Source organism: Homarus americanus, unplaced genomic scaffold (genome assembly GCF_018991925.1).
Source record: "Homarus americanus isolate GMGI-L3 unplaced genomic scaffold, GMGI_Hamer_2.0 scaffold30535, whole genome shotgun sequence".
Lineage (NCBI taxonomy): Eukaryota > Metazoa > Arthropoda > Malacostraca > Decapoda > Nephropidae > Homarus > Homarus americanus.
In genome coordinates, this window is record NW_024732440.1 from 2003873 (window position 1) to 2021976 (window position 18104).

Sequence of the window (18104 nt, forward strand, 5' to 3'; positions counted from 1 at the left end):
CAGCAGACTTCAAACACAAACACCAGAGACCGTAAACAAACACAGGGACCCTAAGCAAACACCAGAAGGGCATAAACAACAAAACACCAAGAGAGAGGAACTAAACAAACACCGAAACCGTAAAGCAAACGCAGGACCCTAAACAAACACCAGAGAACCGTAAACAAACACCAGAGGAACCTAAACAAACACCAGAGGACCCTAAACAAACACCAGAGGAACCTAAACAAACACCAGAGAACCCTAAACAAACACCAGAGGAACCTAAACAAACACCAGAGGACCCTAAACAAACACCAGAGAACCCTAAACAAACACCAGAGGACCCTAAACAAACACCAGAGGACCCTAAACAAACACCAGAGGAACCTAAACAAACACCAGAGGACCCTAATCAACAAACACAACAGAGCTAGCAACACGACCAGCAGATGTCTCCTAAGTGGTGGCAGAGTAGCGATGGTATGCATAAGGGAGGGGAGGAGACTCTCTATATAGGCTTGGCATGTGGACGTGATCAGTAGGACATCCCACACGCTCGTTCATCTCCCCACACGAATGACGTCAGACCATCATTGTGGAGTCACCAGCGGAAGATAAGTGAGACGGTGGAACTCCTGCTTATGTGTGGAAGGTACGAGGTGTTATGGCTGCCTTGCCTATCCTAACCTATCCTAACCAAACCTAACCAAACTTAGCCCAACCTAACCTAACTTCGTCCACATTTAAGGAGGAGAATTTGAATAGGTTCATGGTCAAGAAAAGGTGTATTGTGAAGGTGTGTTTGTTTGAGGTAGACTAACAGGTAAAGAGCCTTTTGTGCCATTGGGGTCGTTACCTATGCAAATGTTAGCCAGGTAATAGGATCTTTTAGGAGTCGTATATATAAACCTGGTGCGTGTTGAGAATGTGGTGTATTGGCCCGGTCTCCAATACGTCCCTTTTTATCGGGGTGAGTGATCGAGGCGCCAGACAGAGGCCTAAAAAGCAGATATTTGTCAGATTTCCTTTGACAGGTAGGCCTATCTCGTGGCCTAAGAGTGTCAGGAGGTTCGAACGTTTAATCTTCTCCCAGTTAATGTGATCTAACCTAACCTAACCTAACCTAACCTCCACTAAGAACCTTTACCTTAACTAGCTGTGTGTTTTGTCATTCCTAAATTGGGGAGAAATAAATATACGACTGTCGGAAAACTGAGATGAGGTGAGGGTGAGGTAAGGTGAGGTGAAGTAAGGTGAGGGTAGGGTGAGGTGAGGGTGAGGTGAGGTAAGGAAAGGTTTTTTTTTTTCATTTATTGGGCACTCCCCTACATCCTTGTGTAAGGTGAAGCGCAGAAGAGTTTACAGCGCCCAACAGGGAAGCATGCTAAGTTCATGCTTGACTTTATGTCTCATGAGTTAAGGGTGTAGAAGCCTGAAGAGTAGGCTTAACCTGCCCCGCCAGTGCCTGTCTGTCGGGAAGGATAATCTCCCGAGCGGGGTCACAGGCTCCTCCTACACGTTTTTGTCTACACCGATTTATTTTATTTTTTTTTTAGCTGAAATAAATTAATTCTTAATTTTTTATTTGGTTTGATTTTACACACCAACGTAAATAAATAAATAAATAAATAAATATACATACATACATATATACATCGCAGATAATTGTCTTAGTGAAATACTGACGAAGGACGATTATTACTTGAAGTTACAATATAAAATAAACACTGAGGCAGGAAACTGTCTTACCGAAAGAGTGAAGACTTCATACTTGAGGGATAAAGTCGTCGTACTGAGGGAGTTAAAATTACAATATAAAAAAATAAAATACGAAGCAATATGGAACAACTGCTTTATTATTTGATAATTGAAAATTCACAACGTAAACAATATATTGTTTTCAGAAGCCAACCATCTTACACTACTGAATATACGAGTCTCGGGTGTCCAATATTCTCCCAGTTCTAGTTATCGTATGTATGTATGTACGTATGTAACGTGAGCTTATTATATTAGAATCTATTTATCTTATTCACTACTAGTTCATTAAAGTTCATATCAAGTTCGTCTTTAACTCTTCTACAAGATAACCCTTTGATGACGATGATTTAACCCTTTGATGACGATGATTTAACCCTTCAGGACTCAAAGGGTTGATGCATCATATTTGGCGTAGTTATTGACATAAGTTTATTACATTTTATTTGGATAACACACACACACACACACACACACACTAAACATCAGGGCTACCAACTGTTCCTTCAGGCTATCCACTATTTACCACGGCGACTCCTTCTACTCAGATGTTGTCATACGTATTTTGCTGACACTAAAGTCCGTTCCTCTCTCTTGAACCACGAACCCTAAGATTCAGACTCGTGAACCTGAACCAGTAGACACTATTTTATCCATAAATGCTTCGGATTCATGAGTCTGACTCTCTCGTATGTTCGTGGTTCAGGGAGAGAGGCGAACCGATTTTAGTAGTTGACTGTACAGTTCCCTTCACTACTGAGTTTACAGGGGCTCGTCATATAAACATTCCACAAATCATTACATTGAGATATTTGTTTTAATATTGTTTTAATTTGATTCCAGAGTATGTTTACTATTGCGAAGTTCTTTCTGTCGAATGTAAACAAACACAGGGCTGCCACACTGCACAAAACCTGACGACCCCTTGTAAACGCACTAGTGAAGGGGACTGACTCTACATGTGGCAGCTCAGTGACACATAACCACAACATAGACTACAACCTCCGCCTTCACCATTATGTACTGCCCAGTGATGTCCCCCAAATAACAAACAGAAGAACTCAGAGAAATTATTATATTTATTACATCATGATTACTTGAATCCTGAGGCGAACACAGGATGCACAATAAGTTAATCACTAACTGTCCACAGGATAAAAATGGGGTGTGCAATAAACTAGCTGCTCTGCTGGGGTGGGAAGAGGGAGGGAAGGGGGTAAGCCAGCACAATCAGGAGATAGAATTTCTCAACATCCCTATTTTTTCTTATTTTTTGTAAACTTTGTACTGTAAAAGACCTCACAAAACTACTAAAAATATTAATACAAAAAGTACCAGACGAAAACAAACAAGACCATATCTGCGCAAATAGTAATACTTATCACCCATTGATCCCTAGAAGGTAAACAAAATAAAATACAACCACGCATGCGCAGAACCAGACATCCCAGATATATACACAAAACCCCGCGCACTAGATGGAAACATTGAATTAATTTGTATCTTGATGCTGATGGCTCGGTGTATAAATTCGAGCACCACCTAATATGCAAAGTTACAAGGAAAGACTTTTACCTGTCAGCCTTATACAACACACACACACACACACACACACACACACACACAGGTAAGAGGCCAACACAGGTACATACGTCACCCCAGATATCACTAATTGGCCGTTCGCTCCCTTTGACCAATAAGGTTCTATCGCCACCGCCACCATCACCACTACTCGGGGCAAGACAGTAAGAAAACCACCCTCACTCTCCTCCCATCACCCCTTAAAAAAAACGAACTCCTTAAAGATTAAAACCCTATTCGATATCACAGCCAATTCGCCCGTAATCACTAAGGGAGGTGGGCGTTCTCATTAACGACGGAAGATTAGGCTGTTTGTCATTACTAGAGGGAACGGACGAAAGAAAACAAACACAAAAACAAACAAGAACACCAGAGGAGAGATGTATAGTTCTACCATCTTAACCTGGGAAATAAAAATAGGTGATTGTTTATACATTGTGTTGTGACAGTTTTGTGAGGCACCAGACAGAATTATTGTTAGGTTCTGTCATCGTGTGTGTGTGTGTGTGTGTGTGTGTGTATCCTACCTTCACCTGTCTCACTCTCATCTCTCCTAATTAACACCTGAGAAGCAAAATATACACACCTAAGGGTTCATTTCGCCTTCCTATACCATCCCTTGTAAACACAATATTAATACGTATAATTCCCATACTCAGATTGAACAAACCCATCCACATCACTGAACACACATATCCACACTACTGAACACACATATCCACACTACTGAACACACATATCCACATCACTGAACACACATATCCACACTACTGAACACACCCATCCACACTACTGAACACTATCCACACCATTGAACACACCCATCCACATCACTGAACACACATCCACACTACTGAACACACATATCCACACTACCGAACAAACCCATCCACATCACTGAACACACATATCCACACTACTGAACACACATATCCACACTACTGAACAAACCCATCCACATCACTGAACACACATATCCACACTACTGAACACACATATCCACACTACTGAACACATATCCACACTACTGAACACACATATCCACACTACTGAACACACATATCCACACTACTGAACACACCCATCCACACCAATGAACACACCCATCCACACTAATAAACACACACACACATCCACACTTCAACCTCATTAAACCGGACTTCGCTTAACTGAGAATCTAGATAAACCGGACTCCATTATCCTGAGTGAATACCCTTCTATAATGGCCGAAAACTTTCCTTACGCGTCTCAATCTTATCTCAGTAATGTGGAATTTTATGATATTGAAGTGTGCCATTTACCTTGATGGGTCCATTGTCACCTGAGGGCCCTGTCTATTGGAGGCCCTCAAATTTATCGTCACATTTAGATTACTATTCAATCTCTATTTTTTTTTTCCATTGAAACTCGAATCTTAATTTAGACACTTCAGGCTAATGCATCCCAAGTCTTAATGGGACCGACCAGCCACTAAGACCCCACAACACTTAAGATTTCATTTACATTTGCATAAATAAATCTGAAAAAAAATAATAACTTGAATTTTCTTTTAAGTTAATTGACCACGTAACCATTAATCCGTGTAAATGAGACTTACCTGTATTTCGTTACCTGGGAAAAATCCGGAAAGTCGTGAAATACGGATTCTGTCTCCTTTCCACAGTATAGGTAGTCCGGTTAAGGGAGGGTTTACTTCATTGACCGGTTACGGGAGGGTTTACTTCATTGACCGGTTAAGGGAGGGTTTACTTAATTGACCGGTTAAGGGAGGGTTTTCTTAATTGACCGGTTAAGGGAGGGTTTACTTAATAGACCGATTAAGGGAGGATTTACTTAATTGACCGGTTAAGGGAGGGTTTACTTAATTAACCGGACGGACGAAAGGATGAATGGACGTACGCATGGAAAATGGACGGATGGGGGTTAAATGGACGGATGGATTGAAGAATGAATGGAAAAATGAATGGAAGTATGAATGGTCGTACGGATGGATGAAATAGACGGATAGAAAGGATGATGAATGGACGAATGGAAGGATGAATGGACGAAGAGCAAAGATAACACCTTGGCTTTTCCGTGGAGGATCTTGACTACCACACGCACACACAGAGTTCCGGCACAACCTCGGCTAGGACTGGACAGACACTCAGCCACTTTTTGTCTCCGTATCAGGAGGGAGGAAAGAAGGGGGAGTGTCACAGGCGACATCTAGCTGTCTGGTGGCCGGAGCAGACAACGCCCACCTACGCTCTCCACCACACTATCTTAACGCCCACATATTCAAACGTATCTCAACACCTACACTCCCCACGCCTCCACTCCCTACTCCCACACTCCCCACGCCCACACTCCCTACACCTACACTCCCTACACCCACATACCCTACGCCCACACTCCTTACCCCATACTCCCCACGCCTACACTACCTACGCCCACACTCCCTACGCCCACGTTCCCCACGCCTACACCTGACCTTCAAAAGTCTGGAACATGGAGTAACACGAATCCTGCGCCCGCACAAAAAACAGTTGAGCTTGTACCTAAAAGTTCCTTCAAGATACTTTAAGTTCTAGAAGTTCCTGTAAATGTCATAAAGTTCAGGAAAGTTTTATAAGTACATTTAAGTTCTCTTAGTAAAATTAACTTTTCAAAGTTTATTTTAAGGTTTAAGTTCATTTTAGCTCCTTGGAGTTGTTTTAAGTCTTAGAAATTCAAAAGTTCAATTAAGTTCACCTAAGATTCCTTTACAGTTACAATGGAAGATGAAGTAATTCTTTTAAACCATTAATTATCAGACACTAAATTATCACACAGGTAGATTATATACATTAACATACACCTAATTATTAAGGCAACAATTAACTATTAAAACAAGGAAAATATAATTCACAAAACCAATTAATTATTATCAGAGACATTAATTATTATTCAAAAAAATATATCAAATAATTCCGCATCATCAATTTACTCTGAGCAAGTGAGAAAAAAATTAGGGATGAAAGTTGATTAATTGAGAGAGAGAGAGAGAGAGAGAGAGAGAGAGAGAGAGAGAGAGAGCTGGTAGAAGACAAGTAAAGATTGCTCTCTGTTCACTGGTGGTGGGGAGTGTGGGAGGGGAATAAGAGGGAGTAGAGTGGGGGGAGGAGGAGTGGGGTGGGGAGAGAGGAGTGGGATGGGAGTGGTTTGAGTGGGCGGAGGATACGAATGATCTGTTCGAATCCTCTTAATTAGTCATTCATCTTGAACAATCGAACGAGCTGACGTCTTGTAGAACCTGTAGCGAAGGTGCTATGCTTGGGGGGAGGGGAGAGGGAGGAGTAGGTGGGAGGGACTAGACGGGGAGAGAAATTGAGGAGGAAGAGAGATTCACTACCTAAAAAAAAAAAAAAAACAACTCAGGTATTTTACATATTCAGGTAAAACTCAATTAGTTAATTTACCTGTAGACCAACACAACACAGTGGACACTTAGTTCACTCGGTCGTCATTAGCCGAGACAACAACACTGGCTGAGATCATTAGTAAACACCTGATAAGACACCTGTTAATTACGAGTCTAGAAACAGGTAGGACCACAGCTGCCAAAGGTTTACAAACACACACACACACACACACACACACACACACACAGACAGACGTGTTTTTTTATCGTGTTTCTATTTTTAGTTTGTCTTGAATAGTTTGTGTGATTGTCTGGTACTTATGTGAATTTTGTCCTTTGTTTGTTTGTTCTTGCTTTGCTGTATTTTTTTGTTTGTATTTATAACCAATTGTTTTTCCTTCGTGTTCCGTGTCTTACTGGAACTTTCTTCATACAATAACAACCACCACCACCATCAATAACAACAACAACCAACATCAACAACCACAACAAAAACAACCACAACCACAACAACAATAGCAGCAGCAGCAATAATAATAATAATAATAATAGTAATAATTAGTTCACACACCTGTCACCATAAACCACATTAATTTCCCTCTTCATAAACGCCAAACATCACGAGTCAGGTGTGTCACTATACGACTCTACCAGCACATTTAAAACAAAGGTCAGAGCCAGGTGTTATCAACGGGTGAGCTACGGACACAGTCACACCAAACACCTCTACGTGGTCACAGAAGCGGTAACATAGTGAAACTTCTATCTAACGAACTATATAGAGATGAAAGTCCGTTATATCGAAGGTTAATTAGAGGTGCACTTTTCTATCCAATGGATTATATAGAGAAGCCCGTTATATGGAGGTTTCACTGTATATCATCTATATTCATTGAGGCTTTATATATATTCTATATCATTATTAACTACGTTCCGCTGACATTAACACGTGTAGTAATAGCAGTGATCGTAGTTGGTATGCATAATATTAATAAGGTCAACAAAGTCAAACTATTAGCGTAGATATCAAGGGCATGACTCGGCGGGTTTCCCTTTTTTGCGACAGTCAAGCAAAAGTGTTTTTGTGTATTTTCATTTGGAGAAATGTCAAGTGATAAGCAGTGTGTTTGTTGAAGTGGCTGAGTGTTTGTGAGAGTCGGGTGGGAATGTTTGTTGGGGAGGACAGTAAGTATTTGTGGGCGACATAGTTCAGACGTTTGTGTGTTTGTTATTGAAAATAGTAAGTATTTGTATGTCAAGAAGGATGAAGGTCACATGTTTGTTGGGCAAACATTGAGTGTTTGGACGACTGAGTCATGTTTATAGGTCAGCCAAAATGACGAGTACAAGTTTCTTACAATAACTGACCAACGTTTGTTTGTCACTAGAAATTCAGAATGTAATACAAAACAAAAAGACATTATTTGTGTAAAAAAATAGCAAAATGTTACAAAATTCCAATGTGGGCAAGAGGAGAGCTTTTGCAAGAATTATGGAATCTGCATAATTCTTGGTAATTGTGCAAGAATTGTACAGTGTTAAACATTTACAGTTTGGCCAAAGCTGGAGGGTCGAGTTCGTCCAGATATGAAGGTTGTATGTTTAATTATTATTACCAGCATTAGTCACTTGGTTCAGTAAGGTACACTGCATTACGCCATTATAGTCTAATAAAAAAATAAATAAAAACCCCGCCAGGACTCCCTTCTTGGTTCACTCCTCCACGCCACGGGACAGATAAACTTCTAGTCTCCTGCACACACTAAGAAAACTCAGAAACTTTCAATACATTCCTCAGTGCCCTCAATTTGGTAACCATACGTGCTGTTAACAGAGCCAAAAATACCTTCGCTTCATTTTACAACACAATGTCATTACTGTGAACTACTGATATACACACAATCACCACAGCAGCCAGCACAAATGTCCGCACGCCCTCACCATCGCCACCAGCCACCACCACAACTACAGGTCACAAGGTCAAAGGTCATCAATTTGAAAACGGTATCGAGTACATTTAATGGATCTTTTTATTGAGATTATCAATAGTACATAAGAGTGAGAGTACTGGACACACTCCCTACTGTCAGTTATTAGACGAACAGACAGACCAGACAGACAGACAGGGAGAGAGAAGGGTTAAGGGTGAAGGAGGGAGGGAGGGTTACTTGTTTGTCTCGTGTCCTGCTGACCCTACACACTTTTTACACCGTGACCTCTGACCTCCATTCCGTGACCCACACCAAACAACTCTCTTGCATCTAACTGCCTCACTTAACCTACAACACCTAGATGGTACCTAAAATATTGACATGGAAGACGGACGGACGGACGGACGGACGGACACACACACACCCCTTAGTATGGACAGAAAGTAGCGCGGCGGACCAACCATATTGTCGATTCTCAAAGCGTCTCTTGGGCCTGACGTGTGTTGTCTACTGCCGCTCTCTTCATAGTTCCACAGTGAGGCATCTCTATCTAGTAATGCTCTCTCTCTCTCTCTCTCTCTCTCTCTCTCTCTCTCTCTCTCTCTCTCTCTCTAACGTGTCAGGTCTGCTTGCCACAATATATACACACAGGAATAGTAACACACACTATACAGACATACATACACACACACACCTGTTTTATTACCCACATTAAGTAAACATTACCCAGAAACTAGAGATTAATTATCTGTCTGTGTTTATGGTCCAGTTAAACCTGTTCCACCGTGTTTGTTTTCTGGTGTTTTTTTTATCATACTATAAAAAAAACTATTATTTATTTTTTCGTCTATATACTGTATAATAATATCCTTAAATATCTATAGTAACTATTTATCTATCTGATCTGATTTGTATGTATGTATGTATGTATGTATGTATGTATGTATGTATGTAATAATAAATAATAATAATAATAATAAATAATAATAATAATAATAAACGGTTTATTAATAGAGTTGCAACCGGTGGCTGAAAATATACAGACTTACATTTGATTTAGACATAATGATATAATATGCGTTGAATACATTTACAGGGCTGTGCAGTACATAAATCAGGAGGTGTTTATTATTTTAACAATAGATGGGATGGTGCTGTTCTTATATCTATCGGTATGTATGTATGTATGTATGTATGTATGTATGTATGTATGTGAACAGATTGAAGGGTAAAATTAGACAGACACACAAAATGACAGAAACACAGGGAGGGAGAGATACACAGACAGACAGACAGACAGACAGAACAGGATGTGGACAGGTGTGACAAGTAAAGGTTATACAAAACATGAAGTCTCATTAATTAGCATTCAAGAGGCAATTTTCCTTGACCTGGCACCTGATTGGTTGATTACCTTGGCCAGACCTTCACTACCTAGCACCTCATTGGTTGATTATCTTGACCAGACCTTCACTACCTGGCGCCTGATTGGTTGATTACCTTGGCTAGACTTTGATTACTCTTGCCATGGCTGGATGACTCCCTTGGCTGTGATTGGCTGAGCACCTTAGTGACGCGGAACACATCCTAATCCATACACAAGGACTATAGAACACACGGCTCATTCTTGATTATGTCCAGTGTATTGGTGCTTCTCAAGACTAGGTGCTCAGAAGTCAGAGTGAAATTATTTCCTTTTGTAACTCAAACTATGTAAAGAGAGGCTTAAATCTTCTCAGGGCTGTTGCTGTTATGTTTGGAATCGCCAGAAAGATGTGAAAATGGGTCCCAGAGGCATGGAGGCTTGTCAGAGGGAGCCTTCAGTACACAATGGGGCCCGGACTAGACCCCACCACCTACGTAACTCACTGCTTTAATTGATCTCGTTATATTCTTTAGTAGCGACAGACGTCTAACTAAGATCGAGAGAGTGTAGACGTAATCTCTGAGGATCATCTTGGATGTCCTCGAACAACCATAATCTTGAAGATAAGGAAAGACTTGGTCAACCCTCTGGTGTTAAGGCAACCTAAGTTAACCTCATGACTGGTGTGCTAATGGTCGGAGATAATCGCCAGATGTCGTAACTGAAGCCGTTCAACACTTGTTTGTAGCCTGTTCTTGAACACATCCTTAACAACACTGAATCAAACGACCTGACCGACCGCCCAAGCGGCTAACGAGGCGATCAGTGGCGAAGAGGAAAAAAAAAGTACAGTTGTTGTGGTCCGCGGTGATGGCTCCTGTACTGTTAAGGTGCCACAATAAAGAACTGGTCATCCACTTTATTAACTGAACTTATTGCCATCGTCAGAGTGTGTTGAAGTCTCTGGTGGAGAGAGACTGATGGTGAGTGTCTTTCTCTTATCCATCAGTTGGGTGTGTGAAGCCAGACACAGTTGTTCCTGTATAATGAGGAAGGGGAGCCAAGTTAGGTGTACCATCTCGTATACGACTAGTGATACACGACACATGGACCAGCCACACTGTGTCTTGGTTACAGGCAATTTAGTGTGTATCTGGTGATCCCCCGTGTCCGGGACTCACATATCCTGTTACAGTTGGGGCGGACGTTCCCGGGGTGCAGAGTCCCACCTCCTGGATTGTGGAGTCTTTTTGCGCATCTCACCCTCCGTCTTGTTTTTTTTCTCTTTCTTTCATCGTTCTGTCATTGTTGGTGTCCAAGTGTTGAGGTTCCATCACTGAGATCCAGAGAAGTTTCCTGTTATAACTCCCTTAGTCGACACCGTCACCATGTTGATCGCTTCGACCATTTATTCCTTCACTTGCGGCGTCCTCTGAGGCACGGAGATAAGTCCTCTCAGCTTCCTCATCCTCATCAATGATGCCCTGAAGGATACTCCTCCTCATTGGAAGTATGGTGACGACTCCACCATCGTATCAGTGTTGACAATGCGTCTCCAGATTGCAACGCCCACCAGAACACACTGAACAATGTCCAGGATTGGACCGTCGCCAACCATGTCACCATCAACCATACCAAGGCCATAGTTATGCACATTAACCTCTCAGACCACGTTCCGCCTCCGTATTTCTCACTGGGCTCCAACATCCTCCAGGCGGTGAATTTCACCAAACTCCTCGGCGTCAATATTAGAGGGGCGGTCAGGGGTCGTTTGAGAAAATTAAAGACTGGCAAAATTTAGCATCGGATAGCCACTACACTCCCCACAAAAGAAAATTCCACAGCAAAGGAAATTATCGGTGCCTGGTGAGTGTGTGGCCCAATCCCCTATGTGCCATCGTCACAAGGTGGGCCAAGCGGATAAGCAAGAGCCTTGACGATGACCCTCAGTCAGGTCTGCATTCAGATGTCGCCAATGAGGCAACTATAACCACACTTGAGAACTTGATTATGGCGGAACGACGTATCAAAGTTGATGAAACACTCCGAGGTTGACATTGCACACAGATGTGTTGTGGCCATCATTCAGAAACATTTGGGAATGTTCAAGGTTCCTGCAAGATGAGTTCCTCGAAACCTCATTACTCAGGATCAACACCAGAAGATAGGCTCAAGTCATGAATTACGTTAAGTGTACGACACCGATCCAACTAACTTGCTTCCCCGTCTGGTGGAGAGAGAACTAGATTTATCAACTGGACCCGGAACCAAAGATGGACAACACACAATGGAGCACTCAAATTATCAAACTCCCAAAAAGTTCATTTGTCAAACCTCTTCTGAGACGTCAAAGAGATTCTACTGACTGACTTCCTTCCATATAAAACAATGATCACCGTTGAACATTATACTGGTTTATGTAAAAACTGCGCAGCGTCAACAAGGGGAAACGATGGAGAATGTTGACAAGAAGTGTGCTGCTGCCCCAAGACAAGGTGCAGGTACAGAAATCCCGTGTGGTTTTCGATCAACTCAACCAACCTCCCTCCAGCCTAGATCTGGTCCCAAGTGTCTACTATTTGTTTAGAAACTTGAAGTCCTCAAGGGCACCACTTTCAGGATAATGGAGAGCTGAGGGTGACTGGTGAGGTGTAGTTTGAGGAGCAATAGGAAGACTTCTTTAAGACTGTTATGGAGAGTCTGCAGGTCAAGTCAAGTGAGTTAATTGATGTCAGGAAAGACCAAGCTAAAAAAATAAAATATAAATTAACCTTCTACCTTTTTATTATACACATAGTTTACAAAATTTTCCGATCATCCTCATAGATGACAAACTGAGCTGGGCAATACACGTCAGTACTATCATCACCTGCCGTCTCTATATCGTTTGTTAACTAAAGACCTTTGACCTTGTCGCATCTTAACTAAGAATATATAAACAATAATCTCCCTAAATCCACCTAAACCTTCCCTGCCTCATCTTCTAAAGAGAGTAAAGGAAGAGGGTGCGCATGACAATTCCCCTATCAGTATAAGACAAAACTACTACACCAATCACCATCACTACCAACCTTTTGCCACCTCAGATCCTTCGTCCAGGAGTTGCAATTCGAAGCCACAACCGTATCTAAACCCCAGACGACCTCCCACAGACCTCTGCAGCAGCACCTTCCCCCAGCCACCGTCTAACTCTTCACCATTTCGTAAAGAACTTGTAAATTCACTCCACTTTTTTTCCTTTATGAACTAAATTTGGATTAAAATCTTACGTTATATAAGTATCTAGTATGTTTATATTGTGTTATATTCAATAAACTCTAAATTATTACTGATATTATTTATTGTTATTGTTATTATTATTATTATCATTATCATAATTATTACTATTATTGTTATTAACATTATTATTCTTATTACACACACTCAGATACATACCTGGTAACACACATCAGGCCACAGACAGTATTAAGCGATGTGTCTTACCCCCTATAAGTCACTGGCCTAGCGGGAATATCATATTACACCCACACGACCACCTCATGTATACCTGACCCACACCATGTATGATACACCCCCCTCCCTCACCCCTGTATGGACCGCCTGATGTGTGTGTGTGTGTGTATACATGGCCTTCTCCTAAACACACACTTGTATAGCACCCCCACACCCCCCCTCAAGTATAATCGAATCACGAAACACACACACAGGTTGAGGGTTAAGGGGGAAATAGTTACCCCTTAATACGGACGTCGACTGAAGCGCCATTGTGAGACTCAACCTAAACTATACATAATACCCTATTTGCCCTTCCCCCCCCCCCCCACCTCATCGGGCCACTAGTTATTCTCAACGACCCAACACGTACTAACTACTTTATGAATCACTAACGAGGCTCCACCTAGAACGAAATTGTCAGATAAGGGGACGATGATGAGTGAAAATTATGATGTGACGTGGAATGGTACACTGGCGCCAGGCTCGGTCGTGTGTGTGTGTTGAGTTAATCGTACGAGATTGTTGTACCTGTCTTATATTTGCTGTTATCATTGCTTTTGTTTATTTTAAGTGTTGGGGTGGTGGTGGTGGTCGACTTTCCAGTGCTTGAAGGAAGGTCAATGGTGGTGGTTGACCTTCCAGCGCTTGAAGGAAGGTCCGTGGTGGTGTTGGTTGACCTTCTAGCGCTTGAAGGAAGGTCAGTGATGGTGGAGGTGGTCGACCTTCCAGTGCTTGAAGGAAGGTCAGTGATGGTGGAGGTGGTCGACCTTCTAGCGCTTGAGGGAAGGTCAGTGGTATAAGTCGACCTTCCAATGCTCGAAGATCGACCTTGAGAACACGCCCTTGCCTGTGCCCGGAGGCTACTCGTGAAAGCATCTGGGTTTCCCCCGCTCCCCCCTTCCCGGCCGGCAGACGCTCACACACACACCTGACGCCAGTGCGGGCCAACACAGAATGACTAATAAGGACCCCGGGCTGTTGCTTACTATGTGTCAATTCTCAGGCAGATGAAGAAACTATGTGTCTCAGGAGGTAAGGTTAACTTCTCAGGTGTGTCTCAGGAGGTAAGGTTAATTTCTCAGGTGTGTCTCTGGAGGTAGGGTTAACTTCTCAGGTGTGTCTCAGGAGGTAAGGTTAACTTCTCAGGTGTGTCTCAGGAGGTAAGGTTAACTTCTCAGGTGTGTCTCAGAAGGTAAGGTTAATTTCTCAGGTGTGTCTCAGGAGGTAAGGTTAAAGAGGGTCTCATAGTTAGGAATACATTTATAATTGGATGGCCTTGAGAAACCCTGGGAGCGAACCAGTGATCCTTAGGACAAGAGGTGAGCACTGCTACCACTCGGCCACCGCACAAAATGAGAGCTGTGCCTAGGTGTTACGGGTGGTGACGTCAGAGATGAGTGACGGGTGGTGGTCGTGACGTCAGAGGTAAGTGACAGGTCGTGGTTGTGACGTCAGAGGTGAGTGACGGGTGGTGGTGACGTCGGAGGTGAGTGAAGGGTCGTGGTGGTGACGTCAGAGGTGAGTGAAGGGTCGTTGTGGTAACGTCAGAGGTGAGTGACGGGTGATGGTCACTCAGGAGAGAAGTTGGTAGATTATCACAGGTGAACTATGAGTGCCATAACAGTGTCACTAACAATCATTACAGAAGCAGTACACTACAGTCACCATCACTTATACAACATTACAATAATTAACAATACAGACTTTAAAATTTATACAACAATATGTATACAGCCACCCACACCATGTACACCCCCACACCATGTACACCCCCACACCATGTATACCCCCACACCATGTACACCCCCACACCATGTACACCCCCTTCCACAACTCATCCTCGGGGAACAGCTTCACTCGGCATCAGCATGGGAACTAGGAAGGGGGTAGTGTACAGTATATATCGCCTGCAGTATCATATATAAAAACACACATGAACTTATCACACTACACTACGTCAGTATACCGCTATAATTAAATTATCCGTCAGTGAGTGTGAGTCAGTGACAATTTTTCCGGCAGTGAGTGAGTCAGTCACACAGTTGGGGGAAGGAATTCGCCAACCTAATTTTGCTTATCACAACGAGTTAATTCTGGAGGCACTGTCCAATTTACCTCAATAGAGCGCGAGCTATTAGGTTAGTGGAGGCTGTGTGGTGTTGTGCTGTGTTGTGTTGCATCGTGTTGTATCGCTTCGTGTTGTGTTGTGCTGTGTTGCGTCGTGTAGTGTGGTGTCGCGTCGTGTTGTATTGTGGTGTTGTATCGTCTTGTGCTGTGTTGTGTTGCATCGTGTAGTGTTGTGTCGCGTCGTGTGGTATTGTTGGGTTGTGTCGTGTCCTGCTGTGTTATGTTAGACAGAGAAGTGACGGGAATACGTGACCTGTATATATATATTTCTCTTCTGTCCTTCTTCCCATCTTTCCTACTTCCTCAAAACAATCCTTCACCACGACCAGTAAGAGGGACAACAACAACAACAACAACAACAACAACAACAACAATAATAATACAAATAAACGATAATAATAATAATAATAATAATAATAATAATAATAATAATAATAATAATGATAATAATAATAATAACAATAATAATAATAATAGTAATAATAATAATAATTAATAATAATAATAATAATAATAATAATAATAATAATAACAATAACAATAATAATACAAATAATAACGATAATAATAGTAATAATAATAACTTTACCTCAGAAAAACCTGTACAAAACACGTCGTGACCTGAGACCATTAACTCTTAAGCACACCTGTTTCATACACGATAATTAAAGTCTTATTATTCGCCTCCACACTCACGCCTGATCAATGATAATACCCTCTCACCTCCCTCTCACCCCCCACCCCCCCACACACACACCACTCACCTTGAAGAGCGAAGATAAGACAATAAATACAGGTGAAGTAATCAAGAGTATGCTCGCCAGACACGACAGGTGACATGAGTTACCTGGGCGACTCACGCAGCACCAATCATAACACACCTTGACTTCTCACCCCTTCAGTTATCTCCTTTATGATTGGTTGTTCCGGTATTTTTGTATCCTGGTCAGTAATTATGTATCGATTATGGAGTTTTACCTTAATTAACCTCTGGGGGATGTTAATGTTTAAATAATAATAATAATAATAATAATAATAATAATAATAATAATAATAATAATAATAATAACAACAATAACAATAATAACTATTTCTCAAATGCACAAAAAGTTATTACAATTACAACTATTCTGAGTCTTAACCTAACCTAACCTAACCATAACCTAACCTAACCAATCTAAAAAAAAAACACTGGCTTTGTCACTCCAGCTTCAACACAAACAAAGTGTGACGAAAAGAGCGTCAACATAACACTGAACTACTGCCATACCTCGACCACATCTGAGGTTACGAGGAAAACAAATGACGATCGAACACTTGATCCTGGAGGAGATGAGGAGTAGGGAGGGATGAGAGTGATAACCAACACGATAGTAGAAGGTGGGAATTCTGATGTAATTAGTAGAAGTAGTCCGCCCTTATAAGCACTAGGGGGGAATAATCCTTCCTTCATGGTGGTTTTATGTAAACAATATGTAGATCTGGATGTGAGAGTTGCGTGTGAGTGTGAGAGAGAGAGAGATAAGTGTGTGTGTGTGTGTGTGTGTGTGTGTGTGATCAGGGCCGCATACTAAAGCGAGTTACTTGCTGCATAATACACACATCCCCCCCCCCTTGCCCACCACTGTTCCTGCCCACCAATGTCCCTACCCATCATTGTTCTACCCACTAATGTCTCTACCCACCACTGTTCTTGCCCACCACTGCTACCCACTCCTAATAATTACTCTACCCTTACCCACCCTCATTCTTTTCATCAACTATAAGAGCAAAAACCACTCATATGCGGGCATAAGGAAGATGATTGTCTCTTGAAAACCATTAAGTAAAATCAATGGTCCTTGTTTTCATAATAATAATAATAATAATAATAATAATAATAATAATAATAATAATAATAATAATAATAATAACGCAAACTATTACTACGACAAACTACTTCTCTATTTGGCAGATTTACAGATTGACCCCAACGCAGAGCTAGTTTATTGGGCACTCCCTTACATTCTGTGCAAGGTGTTACAGCGGCCAACAGGGAAGCAGCAATGTTCATGCCTTGTCTACTTTGACTTCTGTAACTAAAAGACGCAAGTACTTCTGAGGTCATTGTTTCTTTTAGTAAGTTATAGGTAGTGAAGGAAGGTTAAGTGTACATAAGGAGAATTTCCCGTAAAGTTCATCTGTTTATCGTAAAGTGTGGCAGGTCCCTAATAATGCCACGTGTCACGAAGCCTGTCTCTAGGAGGAAGGATAATTGACCAGGGAGGGACGGCGTCATGGTGATAATGGTCGTGGTGTTGTGGTGGTGATAGTGATGGCTGAGGACCTGTAGGAGGAGGTCTCAGGACATGGGAGGATGTAGTGAGGAGAGTATTGAGAGTCGGGTAGTGCGGCCAGGCCCAGGATAGTCCAGTGGAGGTACCTATCTGTCTAAGGTTTATCTTTGGAAATGGAAAAAAAAAGCTGACCTCTAACCCTCGCC